Source organism: Parasteatoda tepidariorum, chromosome 3 (assembly GCF_982258835.1).
Source record: "Parasteatoda tepidariorum strain Cologne lab strain chromosome 3, Ptep-v5.0, whole genome shotgun sequence".
Taxonomy (NCBI): Eukaryota; Metazoa; Arthropoda; class Arachnida; order Araneae; family Theridiidae; genus Parasteatoda; species Parasteatoda tepidariorum.
In genome coordinates this window covers 23,004,831-23,024,333 of record NC_141757.1, presented here as the reverse complement: position 1 = coordinate 23,024,333, position 19,503 = coordinate 23,004,831, and the positions used below count along the sequence as shown (strand labels likewise).

The following is a 19,503-nucleotide window of genomic DNA, read 5'->3' as shown; positions in this document are numbered from 1 at the left end:
GAAAAAAGGAGGGTGGAAAATGAAGCCTGAAATTGAGAATATCTAGCAAAATGCAGCACACATGACAGAGCTAGAATCTCATCGAACTCAGCTCAGCAGAAACACATGCGGACTCGCAAGTATTTCATAAAACGTGTAAAAGGATTGCCGCTTTCATACGCTATGGATCGACAATAGGCCAAAATGGATTGTGGTTGAATGAATTGTGAAAACATAAATAGAACAATGTGAAAACCAATGTGAAAACGAGCCGAAAATTAACATGGTAAAAATAAAAATCTCTTTTTCGAAAAGGGAATATCAAGCACTATTAATGAACACCCAATGACAAAAGCATCTTTAAGCACCTTTTAAAAACGCTACGCACCATATAAGATTCCATAGCAATCTTTGGGTGACAGGGAACGCCAGCGAAAAAGTAGTGGGTGCGGAACCCACTAGTTAAATATTATATAATAAACAATATAACACGGCATAAAAATACCCAATGAAAGAAGGAAGTTCATCTTTCCATGAAATATCATCAGAGGGGGGAGGGTAAAGATAAAAAGGGGGCTGGGGAGGAATCCCCCCTCTCAGTGGTCCATAATCAATCAAATGTCGATTCATCAATGAATATGGTAACGAGTTCTAAATAGACCCCGCACTGAGTGAACCTGAAAGCGCATAAAAGCAATGACGCGTATTCGACGACAGGGGATGGCGGGGGAGGACTCCGTTGCGTGAGCTATGGCAGTTACGGTTACGGCGATACAGGGGGAGAGAAAGGGGTACAGAGCACATCGACATGTTCCGCCGTTTCTAGTACAGGTTCTGTTTTTCCTTTTTCGTCATTTGTAGCCATTAGGAGTTATTTTTATGGTGATGATACGGCAATAGAAGGAAGGGAAAAAAAGGAATATTTTTTTTTTTTGATCATTTCTCATAGAAGTCTAATGGTTAGTAAATTCAGTGGAGACCTGACCATTGGTTCCGTCATCTTTGCAGTCTGACTTCATTGATGTATTTATGATCATTTGTAATTTTGTTTTGTTTTTAAGATTGTGATCTAAGGAAAATGGAATGGATAAAAATAGGGTAAAAAATACTTAATGTTACAGAGATATTTTAGAATAAATGGATTAAAAGACAAATGTGGCTCGAATAGGAACATTTGAGAAAATAATGGTTTATCCAAAATTAGAATTCAAACATAACTGTTTAAACATAATTAATGAAATATGATTTATTTTTAAATTAACAATTTTGTTTAAGGGTTATTTCATATAGGATTTTTCCATGTCATTGAATCTAATTTTAGTCTTTTAAATTTAAACCAATAATTTTTTGAAATCAAGGGAAATTATTGTTTCTTTCTTAACATAAATAATAAAATGACAAATCTTTAAAAAGTGCTACAAAATCTATTATGTTCAGGACCAATTAATCCATTTCATTAATTTACTACACTAATTAACTTACCTACTTCGTCATTAACTTACTTCAATTTGTGGTATTAAAATTTATGCCTATATATTTCCTGGAAAATTTAATTGAAAATAATTTTAACCGCTACTGCACATAATTTTGAAGACTTGTTTAAAAATAAATTAAACATGTATATATAATTACACTGTTAGAATTTTCATTCTAAAATTACGGTAAAATGATACTCAGCAGCCTGTCCATCTAATTAACTGCTACATTTAAAGTAAAGAATATATTTTACCTTTATATTTTTTATATTTTACAACTAGTATGATTTCAAAACCTTAAAAAAGAAATTTAACTGGTCATTGGAGCTAAGCTCTTCGTTAGTTGAAGGACAATGGAGTGAGGTTGTGGTGGAGTTGTGTTTTATCAAATAATTAAAAGAATGTGGTTTAATTAATTTATCTTTTTTTATTTCATCCATCGAAAAATTATAAAAGTAGGCAGGTGGGGTAATGTAACTAATAATCTATTTAATTTAAACATGTTAAAAATAAGCACAAAATGCTTTACTTAATCAACTTTTATTACATGAATAGTAATATATATATATATATATATATATATATATATATATATATATATATATATAACGTGAAAAAATATTTATAAGCAAAATTTTCTTTTCAATTTTTCAATATTATGCGAATAATTTCACTTAAGAAAATAATATTACATTCATTAGCTTTCGAATTTTCGATAAATGACTAGTCTTTATACAGTCCTCTTGTAAAATGTTTTTAATGAAAAATGACTCCATCTTCAAATGCTTCACATCCAAATACATATAAAAACACATCATTAAAAGCAAATAAATAATTTTTTTCTCTTTTAAGAACATTAAATTTTGCAATTTAAAAATTGATTCGAAATTTAGGGAAAGGGAATTCATTCTAAAAACCGGTTTACAAGCTAAGAGAATGACACTTTAAAATAATTCGCGAAATACATTATCATGCTATGCTTAAAAAAGTTAAAAAACAGTTCTTTTTCAAATCGTTAATCTAAAGTTCAATATAATGCATAAGAATAAGACCATAAAAAATATGAAAGAAATTATGCAATAAAGAAGAAGCCACAATTTTCTCCCTTTGGCATAGTTAATGAAAGTGTCAAGCCGGAAAGGCTCTTTTCGAAAAGTTGGCGGTCTTTTACAACACCTATTCTCAGCAAAAGAGATTTGGGAGGTGGTACAACCGTTACACATGATATAAATAACAATTACCTCTGCATGTTGGCGAGCATATTTGGCGTCGATTGACGTCCAGATCGTAGATTCTTATTGTTCTAGTTAGACCACTCTAGACGCGCGAGTGCAAATGAAAAGTAATGACTACTACGGTTTATTTATCGAAGTTTTGGCGAGATGGGGTGGTGGGAACTGTAATGAACGACTTAGCTAATGCTCACCAAGCGAGTGCCCATTAGTTTCATTTTGAAAAGAGATAGATAGAATGGAATATTGAATAATAAGGCTTCCATCGTTCTATTTTCTTTAGGGGAAGCTATTTTGACCTGAAGTCGCAAAAGGAAGAGGGGGTTAAGAGAAGTTCGATGTGCAAAGATAAAAAAAAAAAGAAGAGTAAAATGGAATGTCATTATCGAATGAACAATGCCACCGATGAGGGGGCTCTTCTCCGAACACAAAAGGATTCCAACAATTGATTCTGAAGCCTTCAACCCTGGGAAACCTTTCAAAGTGATTACACGAGCTAATTTCTGGAATCTTCAAAAGAGCTTTTTGACTTTAACTAATAAGCATTTGGTAAATTAATATTAGAATGAATTTAGATTTGATAATAAGTTTATAAGTTATAAACTCAAGCAAGGAAAGCGTTAATTGATAAACACGTTTATGGGTGAGTTTTAGTAAACAATACCCTCTGCGTATATTCTAGAAATGCTTACATAGGATAAGATTAAAAAAAATTAGATTTTGAAAAATGTATGGGAAGTTTTGAAGCTAGTTATTATTGGAAATATTGTTTGGGACATGCCAGGAAAATGACATTTTGATATTCAATAAAAATTTTTAAGTGTACAAAACAGTCAATGCTAGTGCAAAGTCATTCAAAAATGCAAACAGCAATGCTACTTATTAGTTTTTAAAAAAAAAAGTTCTTTTAGTATTATAGTATTTGATCTTGGAGCAAGGGACAGTGAATTGTCATGTTTCGTGAGAATCACCCATATCCATAAATTATCAGCCAGCCAATAAAGCTTTATTATATTTACTTCTAAATTATTCCTAGTTAAAGTAGGATGTGCAAACTAAGATTTATTTAAATATTGAGTTTACAATACAATTATGAGCGATAATGCATTTAAGAGTAAGCAAACACTTTTAAGCAGTAGTGTTTAAGTATTTTTTTGTACACGCACGTCTAGTATTGCCAAATAAGATATGTTTATCACCAAAAATATTTATCGCTAAAATATCAGGTAACTTCGGTATTAAGTACAAACCAGTTTTAGAGAGGGAAATGATACTTATTCGTGGGTACTAGAGACTCGGCGAAAATTGCCGTCAGGTAGTAATTTATTTGATCCTGGTGGATCCTTTATTTTTATGACAAATGACTCATACAAATCAAACATACAGAAAAAATATGATAAAAAAACCACTTGCATCTGTATCAATCAAGCAGATAATAAATTGTTAATTTCTTTTAAAACTGCTGAAAACAAATACGTATTAGGATACAGAAAAAGTTTTTTTTTAATTTCTTTTTTAAAACTTGGCTATCATTTTAGAGCAGACATTTTCATTTTTTACCATAACAAATAAAAAATAATGTTGTTGAAACAAACAAATAAAAATGTTGTTTAGAAACTAATGAAACTAAAGGAGGGCAGTTTAACAGCGATTTCTACATATTAAATCAAGTAATCTAATAAGCTGTAAAACAATTTTACAGAAACACATTCACTACGTTTTTTGAATAAAATCTGTGAACTTTCTATTGATTTCAAAAGATCAAATAAAAAATATTATAAAATAAAGTAAATAATTTTTGAAGTTATAACGTTGTGTCAAGGAGCAGATTACGGTACAGCATAGGTGTCACAAATTAGTCTTAAATATTGTTTTCTTCTTCTTTTATGTCATAACTTTTCAAACGAAACATTTAAGGCAATTCTTTAAAAACTTTTAATAATTTACATTATTTTTGGGTAAAAAAAAAACTTGGTCTGGCTATTAAGCAGAAATTTATAATGGTTAAATGATAAAATTTTTTGTTCAGGTGAGACTAGTATAGAATTGGTAATTGCCATTAGTAATCGTTTCACTTCTTTTTAACAATTTTACCTCATAAAAACATAATATTTTGTTTTACCGTGAATTCTCAATAATCATAAACACAAATTATTAATTAGGCAGATAAAATAATAGCAATAAAATAAAAATAAGATGGCAGCAGAAAATGTGATAAAAAATAAAATAAAATAAGTAAATAAATATATAAAATAAATAAAAAAATAAAATAAATCAATAAATTATTTTAGTATGTTTTATATGATAATATTTTCTATAATTATTAAATATAGTTAGCATCTACTGTAATTAAAAACTGTAAGTTATATTTAAATTCCGTTGAATCAGAATACACCAATGTATAAGTGATTTAAACAAATAAAATTGAGAAAAAAAAATTACGATACTGATAATATAAATCAAAACTAAGTCAAACGCGTAACTTTTTCAGACAACGGAACTTTAAACATACTAAATACAGCTAATTTTATAAGACTTAAATATGTAATATAAAATATTCCATATTTAAAATCAAAAAGTGCTTTTCTATGTACGCAAATAAATAAAACAACACAAAAAAAAAAAGGTTTTATCAATTTCATTTCGTCGCAAATAAAAAATATAAAAATGGCTAATTTTCTATTTAAATAATGATAATAGTCTACAAAACAAAATCTTAAAAAATTTATTCACAAATTTAAATAAGTTTTGATAAAAACATAGCTTTGCATATTATAAAAAGAAAAAAAGCATTTCATTTTCCTTAAAACCTCAGGGATTTCATTGAAATCTTATGAACCGAATTATTAGGAAGATAATAAACAAATAGAATTATTCCTTAAGAGAAAAGTGAGAGAAGAATAAAAAGCAGGAGAGTGCGAGATGCAGAAACAAGCAGTTAAAGGTCTTCCACAAGGGAACTCCATATAAACATGGTGAATAGAAATACGATCAGGGTGTTATTGAAAGGTCGAACAATACAACATCAGGTTTTGTGTTCAGCAAGATCACGCCAAAAAATCCCTTTTTATTATTCAACATCCCCGCCCCACACCATTATGGTTCCTCCGCCACCTCGCACTCATTTCCATGTGCTTATCTTTACCAAGCTTGATGCGGAAAGAACAAATAATAATGAAGAAGAGGCAAAACGGGGGTTCAACAAAAACAGAGAGAGTGTGAAAAGGGGTCGGTGTTCGATTTTGTGATGAGACGAAGTGAATTGAGTGCTGCACAAGTCATCTTATCGTAGTCGCATTCTTTCGCAATCTGGGAGGCGAATGCGGGGAGGGGAAGAGATATAGTTGTTCGGAAAGGGTAGGGGGGAAAGAATCACAGATGCAAATCCAATATCTTGTTTAGGTCATTCCCTAGTAGAATGGGTAGAGGAGCAATACTTGAATGACGCTAAAAATTTTCAGAATGGAGCGTGGATTAATGATGTCTGGGTATTTGATTCGCTGATTTTTTTTTCATTCTCGGGAATTGATGGTACTTTTTTATGTACTTTTCGTTAAATATATTTTTACACTTATATTTTAGTTAGCAATTTCTTATAAAGTTTTTAGCATTCAATCTAATTAATTAATATTCCGCTTAGTAAAATTGTGAAATTTAACTAGAAATTGTGATACACAATAAGTTAAACGAATGAGAAATAAATTAATTAATTTAAGAAAATGAAAGAATGGCTGAAAGAAATGAACAATTATCAAAACAATGAATGAATAAAGGACAATTCATTGCTTATGAGAGCACTTCTGATTAATAATAAGATGAACAAAATGATTCTTAATAAAAAATAAAAACTGTTTTGTTCGTTAAACGAATGAGAAATAAATTAATTAATTTAAGAGAATGAAAGAATGGCTGAAAGAAATGAACAATTATCAAAACAATGAATGAATAAAGGACGGACAATTCATTGCTTATGAGAGCACTTCTAATTAATAATAAGATGAACAAAATGATTCTTAATAAAAATAAAAACTGTTTGTTCGTTAAACGAATGAGAAATAAATTAATTAATTTAAGAGAATGAAAGAATGGCTGAAAGAAATGAACAATTATGTATTAAAATAATGAATGAATAAAGGACAATTCATTGCTTATGAGAGCACTTCTGATTAATAATGAGATGAACAAAATGATTCTAAATAAAAATAAAAGCTGTTTTGTTCGTTAAACGATGAACGAAATGAAAAATAAATTAACAGATAAGAGAGAAAGAATGAAAATAAAAGATTGGCTGATAGAAGTGAACAATTATCAAATCAATGAATAAATAAAAGAAAATTTATTGCTTTAGCCCTTATGAATAACAATAAGATGAACGAAACTTATATAAAAATTGTTTTGTTCGTTAAACGATGAACGAAATAAAAAAATAAATTAACACATGAAAGAGAACAGTTATCAAGACAATGAATAAATAAAAGACAATTCATTGCTTACGAAAACACTTCTGAATAACAATAAGATGAAAGAAATGATTCCACATAAAAATAATAACTATTTTGCTGGTTAAACGGTGAACAAAATGAAAAATAAATTAACAGATAAAATAAAATAAATGAAATAAGAGATAAATTATAATAAAATGAATAAAATAAAGATAATTCCTTGTTTTTATGGTGACAAAATCAGTTCTGTATAACAATCAAAACAACCAAAAATCTTTCAAAAAACGTTAATCAAGAAGCATGAAAATGATCATCTCGTTCATGAACCTATTAATTTGTGTTTACTTTGATTTGATATAAGCATAAAGATAACTTTAGCATTTAGATAATAAATGAATTATTACATACGGCAATGAAGGAATAAACAATTGGATACAGAAAGAAATGAATGAAGGAAGAGGTAAAATAAACGAATGTATGAAATATGAAGAGATATTTATACGCATGAACAAAGATATAACTGTTATTCTCATTTCTATATTAATTCAACGATTAATTGCAAGCAGAAACAAATAAATTAATGAGAAAATATATAAATACATATATACATATTTCTTTCCTAATTTTATTCTTTTCTATGAATGGTTTTAGTAGGATGAATGCATAAAATGATAGAAAGAATAAATCAAGATAAAATTATGGTACTTAATGCCAAGGGGATTAAGTTTTAGAACCGTTTCATTATTCTATTTGAAAGATCCTGTTGATCCATTGTTTCCTAGATTTATGAAACTAAGTTTTGTAAAGCAAAAAGTTCAGTATCATGTGGTTCTTATAGATTAATAATCCGAGTTATAATATAGTTCGGAACTTATTTTTTGTGGGAGGTTTTACAGAAAACCAATTGAATAATTTAAGCAACTGATAACCAAGTTTAATTAAAACTTTAAGGATTAAATGGTCATGACATAGTTGAAATGACATTAAAAAAAATAAATATAGCTAAAAAACATGAAAATAAGTAAATGAATGAACAATGAAAGAACAAAAAGAAAGATGAGAATTACCAATAATTGAGTAGATAAATAATTAAAGCAATTTCTTGAGAAAAAGAGTAAGATTTCCTTAAAACTCATTTAAATCAAGATATATTCAGAATAGTTCTACTTGCAATAAACCGTGAAAAAATGAAAATAATTTGATAACTTCTTAATAAAATTAAATTACAACCAAAAAAATATTTTTCAGTCTAGAATTGAAAATTAACTTATTTTATTATTTCAGTTTGATTTTTAATTTCTTTTCGTGATGAAAATTAAAATGCCACAGTTTAACTAGAGGTAATACTATTCATAACTATAAGTAAATCTGTAATTTTTCAGAAACAATACCTTTAAAACTATCCCTTGTTTAACTATTCTTTAAACTATAAGTAAAGCTGTTATTTTTCAGAATAAATGAACTATCCGAAAAAAGAAGAATGAAATGGATCTAAAAATAATTATTAAAAGATTTTTAAAAAAAAATTAAGCTAATTTGGCGAGATTTTTTAAACTTTTGGCGAGAGAAATCAATAAATAGTTTTTGATTTTTGCCTATTTTTATGAATTCCAACAATACAGTGGTATAGTATTTTTTCAATTATTCATATTTATAACAAAAGTCTTTTTATTTTTAAAAACAGCATCAGCGCAATTAATTGAAAGGTTTCTAAACTTTCGTTACAAAACTAGATAGAGTTCATTATAGATAAAACAAACATATAGTTCTAACATCTAAACAGTTTTACTAACTTACAATCGTGAAAAAATAGCATATTTTTCTCGAAAAGTCGTTAATTCAGTAGAGGAAAGAGCTTCAAAAAGAAGGCGTAAAATTAAATTTCCACAAATGCACTTCAAAATTCACTTAAATTTTGCTACAATTCTAAAACGTAGCAAATAACTTTTAACAGGAATCGAAATACAATTTTCGTTAATTCGAATCGATGCAGACGGACTGTAAATCTCTTTTACGGCAGACTGAATGCTGTTGCAGTGAAACGGATTTACAGTTCTCCCCTAATTGTGAGAAAAGGTCACAATTCGACATAGCGAATGGGTTGCGACGTGCATTTTAATATCTTTAAACTCCATAAAATATTATCTTCTAATAAATTCCGCTTTTAATGGAAAGCTATAGCACAAGGTCTATTTTGCTTTGTTTCGAATTTAAAAAAAAATATATTTTAGATTAAATTTTTTTTAAAAATTAGATGAAATTAAAAATGGTTTCAAGTTATCCGTTTAAATAGATTAACATTTAATCTAAAATCAATAAATGACAACCCAGTGGTTATAACCTTGTGTTGAGCTACAAACTTTGTTTCCTTATCGAAATATTTAAAAAATTCTGCTCATTTAACTATTTAATTTTGAGTACTAGTTGCTCAAATATTTAACTTGAGCAACATATATAAACTCTATAAAATATAATCTTCTAATAAATTCCGCTTTTAATGGAAAGCTATAGAACAAGGTCCATTTTACGGAAAATTGTTTCGAATTTTAAAAAAAATATATATTTTAGATTTAATTTTTTTTAAAAATTAGATGAAATTAAAAATGGTTTCAAGTTACCCGTTTAAATATGTTTAATAGATTAACATTTAATATAAAATCAATCAATGACAACCCAGTGGTTATGACCTTGTGTTGAGCTACAAACTTCGTTTCCTTATCGAAATATTTAAAAAATTCTGCTCATTTAACTATTTAAGTAAGAGTACTAGTTGCTCAAATATTTAACTTGAGCAACATATATAAACTCCATAAAATATAATCTTCTAATAAATTCCGCTTTTAATGGAAAGCTATAGAACAAGGTCCATTTTACGGAAATTTGTTTCGAATTTAAAAAAATATATATATTTTAGATTTAATTTTTTTTAAAAATTAGATGAAATTAAAAATGGTTTCCAGTTACCCGTTTAAATATGTTTAATAGATTAACATTTAATCTAAAATCAATAAATGACAACCCAGTGGTTATAACCTTGTGTTGAGCTACAAACTTCGTTTCCTTATCGAAATATTTAAAAAATTCTGCTCATTTAACTATTTAATTTTGAGTACTAGTTGCTCAAATATTTAACTTGAGCAACATATATAAACTCTATAAAATATAATCTTCTAATAAATTCCGCTTTTAATGGAAAGCTATAGAACAAGGTCCATTTTACGGAAATTTGTTTCGAATTTAAAAAAATATATATATTTTAGATTTAATTTTTTTTAAAAATTAGATGAAATTAAAAATGGTTTCCAGTTACCCGTTTAAATATGTTTAATAGATTAACATTTAATCTAAAATCAATAAATGACAACCCAGTGGTTATAACCTTGTGTTGAGCTACAAACTTCGTTTCCTTATCGAAATATTTAAAAAATTCTGCTCATTTAACTATTTAATTTTGAGTACTAGTTGCTCAAATATTTAACTTGAGCAACATATATAAACTCTATAAAATATAATCTTCTAATAAATTCCGCTTTTAATGGAAAGCTATAGAACAAGGTCCATTTTACGGAAAATTGTTTCGAATTTTAAAAAAAATATATATTTTAGATTTAATTTTTTTTAAAAATTAGATGAAATTAAAAATGGTTTCAAGTTACCCGTTTAAATATGTTTAATAGATTAACATTTAATCTAAAATCAATCAATGACAACCCAGTGGTTATGACCTTGTGTTGAGCTACAAACTTCGTTTCCTTATCGAAATATTTAAAAAATTCTGCTCATTTAACTATTTAAGTAAGAGTACTAGTTGCTCAAATATTTAACTTGAGCAACATATATAAACTCCATAAAATATAATCTTCTAATAAATTCCGCTTTTAATGGAAAGCTATAGAACAAGGTCCATTTTACGGAAATTTGTTTCGAATTTAAAAAAATATATATATTTTAGATTTAATTTTTTTTAAAAATTAGATGAAATTAAAAATGGTTTCCAGTTACCCGTTTAAATATGTTTAATAGATTAACATTTAATCTAAAATCAATAAATGACAACCCAGTGGTTATAACCTTGTGTTGAGCTACAAACTTCGTTTCCTTATCGAAATATTTAAAAAATTCTGCTCATTTAACTATTTAATTTTGAGTACTAGTTGCTCAAATATTTAACTTGAGCAACATATATAAACTCTATAAAATATAATCTTCTAATAAATTCCGCTTTTAATGGAAAGCTATAGAACAAGGTCCATTTTACGGAAAATTGTTTCGAATTTTAAAAAAAATATATATTTTAGAATTAATTTTTTTTAAAAATTAGATGAAATTAAAAATGGTTTCAAGTTACCCGTTTAAATATGTTTAATAGATTAACATTTAATCTAAAATCAATCAATGACAACCCAGTGGTTATGACCTTGTGTTGAGCTACAAACTTCGTTTCCTTATCGAAATATTTAAAAAATTCTGCTCATTTAACTATTTAAGTAAGAGTACTAGTTGCTCAAATATTTAACTTGAGCAACATATATAAACTCCATAAAATATAATCTTCTAATAAATTCCGCTTTTAATGGAAAGCTATAGAACAAGGTCCATTTTACGGAAATTTGTTTCGAATTTAAAAAAATATATATATTTTAGATTTAATTTTTTTTAAAAATTAGATGAAATTAAAAATGGTTTCCAGTTACCCGTTTAAATATGTTTAATAGATTAACATTTAATCTAAAATCAATAAATGACAACCCAGTGGTTATAACCTTGTGTTGAGCTACAAACTTCGTTTCCTTATCGAAATATTTAAAAAATTCTGCTCATTTAACTATTTAATTTTGAGTACTAGTTGCTCAAATATTTAACTTGAGCAACATATATAAACTCTATAAAATATAATCTTCTAATAAATTCCGCTTTTAATGGAAAGCTATAGAACAAGGTCCATTTTACGGAAATTTGTTTCGAATTTAAAAAAATATATATATTTTAGATTTAATTTTTTTTAAAAATTAGATGAAATTAAAAATGGTTTCCAGTTACCCGTTTAAATATGTTTAATAGATTAACATTTAATAGATTAACATTTAATCTAAAATCAATAAATGACAACCCAGTGGTTATAACCTTGTGTTGAGCTACAAACTTCGTTTCCTTATCGAAATATTTAAAAAATTCTGCTCATTTAACTATTTAATTTTGAGTACTAGTTGCTCAAATATTTAACTTGAGCAACATATATAAACTCTATAAAATATAATCTTCTAATAAATTCCGCTTTTAATGGAAAGCTATAGAACAAGGTCCATTTTACGGAAAATTGTTTCGAATTTTAAAAAAAATATATATTTTAGATTTAATTTTTTTTAAAAATTAGATGAAATTAAAAATGGTTTCCAGTTACCCGTTTAAATATGTTTAATAGATTAACATTTAATCTAAAATCAATAAATGACAACCCAGTGGTTATAACCTTGTGTTGAGCTACAAACTTCGTTTCCTTATCGAAATATTTAAAAAATTCTGCTCATTTAACTATTTAATTTTGAGTACTAGTTGCTCAAATATTTAACTTGAGCAACATATATAAACTCTATAAAATATAATCTTCTAATAAATTCCGCTTTTAATGGAAAGCTATAGAACAAGGTCCATTTTACGGAAAATTGTTTCGAATTTTAAAAAAAATATATATTTTAGATTTAATTTTTTTTAAAAATTAGATGAAATTAAAAATGGTTTCAAGTTACCCGTTTAAATATGTTTAATAGATTAACATTTAATCTAAAATCAATCAATGACAACCCAGTGGTTATGACCTTGTGTTGAGCTACAAACTTCGTTTCCTTATCGAAATATTTAAAAAATTCTGCTCATTTAACTGTTTAAGTAAGAGTACTAGTTGCTCAAATATTTAACTTGAGCAACATATATAAACTCCATAAAATATAATCTTCTAATAAATTCCGCTTTTAATGGAAAGCTATAGAACAAGGTCCATTTTACGGAAATTTGTTTCGAATTTAAAAAAATATATATATTTTAGATTTAATTTTTTTTAAAAATTAGATGAAATTAAAAATGGTTTCCAGTTACCCGTTTAAATATGTTTAATAGATTAACATTTAATCTAAAATCAATAAATGACAACCCAGTGGTTATAACCTTGTGTTGAGCTACAAACTTCGTTTCCTTATCGAAATATTTAAAAAATTCTGCTCATTTAACTATTTAATTTTGAGTACTAGTTGCTCAAATATTTAACTTGAGCAACATATATAAACTCTATAAAATATAATCTTCTAATAAATTCCGCTTTTAATGGAAAGCTATAGAACAAGGTCCATTTTACGGAAAATTGTTTCGAATTTTAAAAAAAATATATATTTTAGAATTAATTTTTTTTAAAAATTAGATGAAATTAAAAATGGTTTCAAGTTACCCGTTTAAATATGTTTAATAGATTAACATTTAATCTAAAATCAATCAATGACAACCCAGTGGTTATGACCTTGTGTTGAGCTACAAACTTCGTTTCCTTATCGAAATATTTAAAAAATTCTGCTCATTTAACTATTTAATTTTGAGTACTAGTTGCTCAAATATTTAACTTGAGCAACATATATAAACTCCATAAAATATAATCTTCTAATAAATTCCGCTTTTAATGGAAAGCTATAGAACAAGGTCCATTTTACGGAAATTTGTTTCGAATTTAAAAAAATATATATATTTTAGATTTAATTTTTTTTAAAAATTAGATGAAATTAAAAATGGTTTCCAGTTACCCGTTTAAATATGTTTAATAGATTAACATTTAATCTAAAATCAATAAATGACAACCCAGTGGTTATAACCTTGTGTTGAGCTACAAACTTCGTTTCCTTATCGAAATATTTAAAAAATTCTGCTCATTTAACTATTTAATTTTGAGTACTAGTTGCTCAAATATTTAACTTGAGCAACATATATAAACTCTATAAAATATAATCTTCTAATAAATTCCGCTTTTAATGGAAAGCTATAGAACAAGGTCCATTTTACGGAAAATTGTTTCGAATTTTAAAAAAAATATATATTTTAGATTTAATTTTTTTTAAAAATTAGATGAAATTAAAAATGGTTTCCAGTTACCCGATTAAATATGTTTAATAGATTAACATTTAATCTAAAATCAATAAATGACAACCCAGTGGTTATAACCTTGTGTTGAGCTACAAACTTCGTTTCCTTATCGAAATATTTAAAAAATTCTGCTCATTTAACTATTTAATTTTGAGTACTAGTTGCTCAAATATTTAACTTGAGCAACATATATAAACTCTATAAAATATAATCTTCTAATAAATTCCGCTTTTAATGGAAAGCTATAGAACAAGGTCCATTTTACGGAAAATTGTTTCGAATTTTAAAAAAAATATATATTTTAGATTTAATTTTTTTTAAAAATTAGATGAAATTAAAAATGGTTTCCAGTTACCCGATTAAATATGTTTAATAGATTAACATTTAATCTAAAATCAATAAATGACAACCCAGTGGTTATAACCTTGTGTTGAGCTACAAACTTCGTTTCCTTATCGAAATATTTAAAAAATTCTGCTCATTTAACTATTTAATTTTGAGTACTAGTTGCTCAAATATTTAACTTGAGCAACATATATAAACTCTATAAAATATAATCTTCTAATAAATTCCGCTTTTAATGGAAAGCTATAGAACAAGGTCCATTTTACGGAAATTTGTTTCGAATTTAAAAAAATATATATATTTTAGATTTAATTTTTTTAAAAAATTAGATGAAATTAAAAATGGTTTCCAGTTACCCGTTTAAATATGTTTAATAGATTAACATTTAATCTAAAATCAATAAATGACAACCCAGTGGTTATAACCTTGTGTTGAGCTACAAACTTCGTTTCCTTATCGAAATATTTAAAAAATTCTGCTCATTTAACTATTTAATTTTGAGTACTAGTTGCTCAAATATTTAACTTGAGCAACATATATAAACTCTATAAAATATAATCTTCTAATAAATTCCGCTTTTAATGGAAAGCTATAGAACAAGGTCCATTTTACGGAAAATTGTTTCGAATTTTAAAAAAAATATATATTTTAGATTTAATTTTTTTTAAAAATTAGATGAAATTAAAAATGGTTTCCAGTTACCCGATTAAATATGTTTAATAGATTAACATTTAATCTAAAATCAATAAATGACAACCCAGTGGTTATAACCTTGTGTTGAGCTACAAACTTCGTTTCCTTATCGAAATATTTAAAAAATTCTGCTCATTTAACTATTTAATTTTGAGTACTAGTTGCTCAAATATTTAACTTGAGCAACATATATAAACTCTATAAAATATAATCTTCTAATAAATTCCGCTTTTAATGGAAAGCTATAGAACAAGGTCCATTTTACGGAAAATTGTTTCGAATTTTAAAAAAAATATATATTTTAGATTTAATTTTTTTAAAAAATTAGATGAAATTAAAAATGGTTTCAAGTTACCCGTTTAAATATGTTTAATAGATTAACATTTAATCTAAAATCAATAAATGACAACCCAGTGGTTATAACCTTGTGTTGAGCTACAAACTTCGTTTCCTTATCGAAATATTTAAAAAATTCTGCTCATTTAACTATTTAAGTAAGAGTACTAGTTGCTCAAATATTTAACTTGAGCAACATATATAAACTCCATAAAATATAATCTTCTAATAAATTCCGCTTTTAATGGAAAGCTATAGAACAAGGTCCATTTTACGGAAATTTGTTTCGAATTTAAAAAAATATATATATTTTAGATTTAATTTTTTTTAAAAATTAGATGAAATTAAAAATGGTTTCCAGTTACCCGTTTAAATATGTTTAATAGATTAACATTTAATCTAAAATCAATAAATGACAACCCAGTGGTTATAACCTTGTGTTGAGCTACAAACTTCGTTTCCTTATCGAAATATTTAAAAAATTCTGCTCATTTAACTATTTAATTTTGAGTACTAGTTGCTCAAATATTTAACTTGAGTAATTTATGTATGCGGTTATTTCGAATTTCTCTTAAAGCAGTTAAGTATTTTAAGGAACTAAAATAAATAAAAGATTTCAGTTATTTAAATGATTTAGTTTTGTTGTTGTTGTAAAATTATCATTTATTCATTATTTCTCTTACGTAGTGTATATATATATATATATATATATATATATATATATATATATATATATATATATATATATATATATATATACACTGGTTATCATAAATTAAGGAAAAATCACAAAAATAGCGATAACTCTTTCAAAAGTAAGCCAAACCGTGCAAAATTTGCATATGTTGTCCACTAAGAGTAGCTGAGTAAAATTGCAATATGCAAATTAGTGGCGCTGCACTCGGCTTACGTCATCTGCCTGGAGCATAAAAGTCCAAGTTTGAGAGAAAGCACACAAATTTTACTGTGATTGCGACATTGAAAATCTGAGATAGCCAATTCGTAATAATGACCTCTAGGCATCATTTGCCTGAAGAACTACGATGGAGAGCCATCGGGAGACTAGAGGCAGGGCAGAGTCAATCAGAAGTGGCCAGATGGCTAAATGTGAGTCCATCTGTGGTTCATAGACTTTGGAGGCAATTTCAAACCACAGATTCGGCATCTAGGAGGTTCAGTCAAGGACGGCCAACTGTTACGACCAGTGCCGATGACCGATATTTGACATTAAGTGCACGCAGGAATAGAACCGCTACTCCGACACATCTTAGATCCTCTCTTGCTGCAGCCACCGGAAGGTTGGTGTCAACGTCAACTGTGCGCAGAAGGCTCCACGAAGGTGGTCTGTATGCGAGACGACCAGCCATTTGCGTGCCGCTCACATCACGCCATAGGAGAGACCGTTTGCAGTGGGCCCGACAACATGTCCACTGGACGTCAGATCAATGGAGGCCTGTTCTCTTTACGGATGAGTCCAGGTTTAGTCTAGAAAGTGACAGTAGACGTTATTTGATATGGAGAGAACCTGGGACCCGTTATCATCCATCAAACATCCGTGAAAGAGATGCATACGGAAGAGGCAGTGTCTGTGTTTGGGGAGGCATATCCTTAGGAGGGCGCACATACCTCCATGTCTTTCCAAGGGGAACCGTGAATGCTCAGGTTTATCGAGACAACATCCTTGATGCTTATGTGCGCCCATATGCCGGGGCAATTGGTGATTGCTTCCTGTTACAGGACGATAATGCAAGACCACACAGAGCTCGCATTGTTGATGATTATCTTCAACAGGAAACAATTACTCGCATGGAGTGGCCAGCTCGATCCCCGGACTTGAATCCTATCGAGCACGTTTGGGATGCTCTAGGGAGGCGTGTATCTGCCATCAATCCGCCCCCTCAGACCCTTGCCACGCTTGCAACTGCTTTACAAGAGCAATGGCTCTCACTTCCTATTGAACTGATAGACCGCATAATTGAAAGCATCACACATCGCTGTTTGTGCTGTATTGCTTCTAGAGGCAATCATATTCCATATTAAAGGTACTTTTTCTATTGCAAACCGATACTTCCAATTTGTTTATTTTATACATGTGCTAATTTCTATACTACTATTAATGTCTGATAATTTCTTTTTATGTTGTTTAATACCTTACTATGTGTTGTATATTGTGGGTAAGTTTCATAAAATTCCATGTGTAATTTCTTGAGTTATCGCGATTTTTGTGAATTTTCCTTAATTTATGATAACCAGTGTATATATATATATATATATATATATATATATATATATATATATGTATATATATATATATAATTAAATGTCTTTAAAGGATAAGACTGACTATTTCAAATAAATAAGCATCTTGTTAATTTATATCAAATTTATTTTATTTAGCAGCTTACAGTTACTCATATTTTTCCTTGCTATATAATGATGGTTCCCCATAGCAGGATTTGTTGGGATTTGGCACAGATTTATCTAGCCATGAAAATATGAAAAAGCTATGCATTTTCGAAGGCTCCCATTATTTAACCAGGTAGGATTCTAAATAGGAATTGGTTGTAAGAATATCCTCAACTTATTCAAACGTCATTCAAACGGGAAAATTTAGAGATTTTTATTTGTTCAAAAACATGACACCATTCAGAAGATAGGGAGTTTTGGGGATTTTCTTAATAAGTACTTTTCTAAGAGTTATTACACATAAACTTCAGAAAATAATCTCTTAATTAGTATCTTGACTTTTTATGGTTCTTTGTGAATAAAAGATTTCTACGTCTTAATTAATAAGAGAATCTATTTTTATCTATCAATTAATGTAGTGACGTGAACTATCAATTGTATGTAGTAATGTATCTACGTAGTGACGTGATCTATCAATTAATTCAGTGACAATTTTTTTTAAAATTCTTTAAATTTTTCTCTAATCTAACAATTTATTTTATTTTTTTATTTTTTAATTTTGAAACATTATTCTTAATTACTTTCTTGCAGGTAGCATCAAAATTTTGTAGACGCCATGAAAATTCTATTTAATCTACAATTTATCTTCTGTGAGATCATGATTTAAAAGAAATTTAATAACACTAAAAAAATTACAATTTAAATGCGTTCCGATTTTCTTTTTTAAAAATTTTATCTTTGAACACAATTTTTTACATTTATTTAAAAGAACATGAATTAAGTACACATTAAATCTAATCTTTTTTCATAAACATGTCTCTCACTAAAAAATGAAGTTGAATTACCTAACAGATACAAAAAAAAAAGGAATTTTTCCCCCTCCGCCTGTGACAAGAACTAAAAAAAGAGGCAACGTCAACTCGATATCGCCATTTTTTACTCTTTTAGCTTTTCATTTTATTTTGCTTATTGGCTCGGAAGGCATTATTAGCTAAAAATAATAGTCTTAAAAGGAGATAACAATACATAAAAAAAATCACCGGACTGCACAATGCTAATTAGCCGTTATCAGAAAACCCTTGTTTTCTAACATCATTATCAGAGAGTCATTAGTTCGCTTTGCTAATCAGCACAAGAGTTGTGCTTGGCGAACATTTTTGGCTCCTTTTCTGTTTTCCGTGACATTTTTCGGAGTTGAAGTGAGTTTATATTCTTGTCTTTCTTTTCGAGTGCATTTTCATGAGAGAAATTTGAAGAAAGGATGGAGATGAAGAAAAAGATAAAAATCTGTATCCTTTTCTGTGTCATTTTTCATCAAATCCGATTCTCTCTTTTCCATGTTTTGTTTTCTTTCTCCTCTTTCAAGAATGCATAGATTTGTTTATTTCGCGATAATACACTGCGTTTTGAAATTCACCATTTTTGACAACCGAAACTATTTTGTTTGGGAGTAGCAATAATAGGAAAAAAAAA

At 27.7% G+C, this 19,503-nt stretch overlaps 1 protein-coding gene across 11 annotated transcripts in view; it reads right to left on the bottom strand.

The window, feature by feature from the left end:
- Positions 1-19,503, bottom strand: part of LOC107437287 (tyrosine-protein phosphatase Lar) — a 503,821-nt gene that overhangs the window by 190,809 nt on the left and 293,509 nt on the right. The window lies entirely within an intron of this gene.